The 1,498-nt window shown below is 46.6% G+C and overlaps 1 long non-coding RNA gene across 2 annotated transcripts; it reads left to right on the top strand.

Annotated features, from left to right (window-relative positions):
* Positions 1–270: 270 nt before the first annotated feature.
* On the top strand, positions 271–1,270 carry LOC127921387 (uncharacterized). 2 transcript variants are annotated; one of them, XR_008108869.1, is made up of 4 exons: positions 271–402; positions 438–647; positions 695–764; positions 836–1,270. It is a non-coding gene; the product is annotated as an uncharacterized LOC127921387 (long non-coding RNA). The 2 variants fall into 2 exon arrangements; XR_008108870.1 differs by lacking the exon at positions 695–764.
* Positions 1,271–1,498: the final 228 nt, after the last annotated feature.

Raw genomic sequence — 1,498 nt, 5'->3', positions numbered from 1 at the left:
GCTACTGACACATACACACAGTCTGTAGTTTTCCATAATGCAAACCAGAGGCCATGTCCCTGGGTCTGTCACCCTGGCAACCTGATGACAACATGGCTGCATGAAACCGTCTTTCCCTGAGGGCTGTGTGTGTGTGTGTGTGTGTGTGTGTGTGTGTGTGTGTGTGTGTGTGTGTGTGTGTGTGTGTGTGTGTGTGTGTGTGTGTGTGTGTGTGTGTGTGTGTGTGTGTGTGTGTGTGTGTGTGTGTGTGTTCTAAGCCCAGGTTAAAGGGTTAACTGATGAACTCTGACAGCCCAGGTTAAAGGGTTAACTGATGAACTCTGACAGCCCAGGTTAAAGGGTTAACTGATGAACTCTGACAGCCCAGGTTAAAGGGTTAACTGATGAACTCTGACAGCCCAGGTTAAAGGGTTAACTGATGAACACTGACAGCCCAGGTTAAAGGGTTAACTGATGAACTCTGACAGCCCAGGTTAAAGGGTTAACTGATGAACTCTGACAGCCCAGGTTAAAGGGTTAACTGATGAACTCTGACAGCCCAGGTTAAAGGGTTAACTGATGAACTCTGACAGCCCAGGTTAAAGGGTTAACTGATGAACTCTGACAGCCCAGGTTAAAGGGTTAACTGATGAACTCTGACAGCCCAGGTTAAAGGGTTAACTGATGGGTTAACTGATGAACTCTGACAGCCCAGGTTAAAGGGTTAACTGATGAACTCTGACAGCCCAGGTTAAAGGGTTAACTGATGAACTCTGACAGCCCAGGTTAAAGGGTTAACTGATTAACTCTGACAGCCCAGGTTAAAGGGTTAACTGATGAACTCTTGACAGCCCAGGTTAAAGGGTTAACTGATGAACTCTGACAGCCCAGGTTAAAGGGTTAACTGATGAACTCTGACAGCCCAGGTTAAAGGGTTAACTGATGAACTCTGACAGCCCAGGTTAAAGGGTTAACTGATGAACTCTGACAGCCCAGGTTAAAGGGTTAACTGATGAACTCTGACAGCCCAGGTTAAAGGGTTAACTGATGAACTCTGACAGCCCAGGTTAAAGGGTTAACTGATGAACTCTGACAGCCCAGGTTAAAGGGTTAACTGATGAACTCTGACAGCCCAGGTTAAAGGGTTAACTGATGAACTCTGACAGCCCAGGTTAAAGGGTTAACTGATGAACTCTGACAGCCCAGGTTAAAGGGTTAACTGATGAACTCTGACAGCCCAGGTTAAAGGGTTAACTGATGAACTCTGACAGCCCAGGTTAAAGGGTTAACTGATGAACTCTGACAGCCCATGTTGAATATCACCTTGGATCTAGAGTGACCTGGGGAATGTTGAATATCACCTTGGATCTAGAGTGACCTGGGGAATGTTGAATATCACCGTGGATCTAGAGTGGCTCGGCTGCTCCCATCAGCCAAGTAGACCAAGGACTACACACACTACACACTCTACACACGACACAATCTACACACACACTCACTACACACTCTACACACACTA

This window comes from Oncorhynchus keta, unplaced genomic scaffold (genome assembly GCF_023373465.1).
Source record: "Oncorhynchus keta strain PuntledgeMale-10-30-2019 unplaced genomic scaffold, Oket_V2 Un_contig_2226_pilon_pilon, whole genome shotgun sequence".
In the NCBI taxonomy this organism is placed as follows: Eukaryota; Metazoa; Chordata; class Actinopteri; order Salmoniformes; family Salmonidae; genus Oncorhynchus; species Oncorhynchus keta.
Note: the sequence above shows the minus strand (reverse complement) of the source record. Positions and strands in the feature narration are given on the sequence as shown.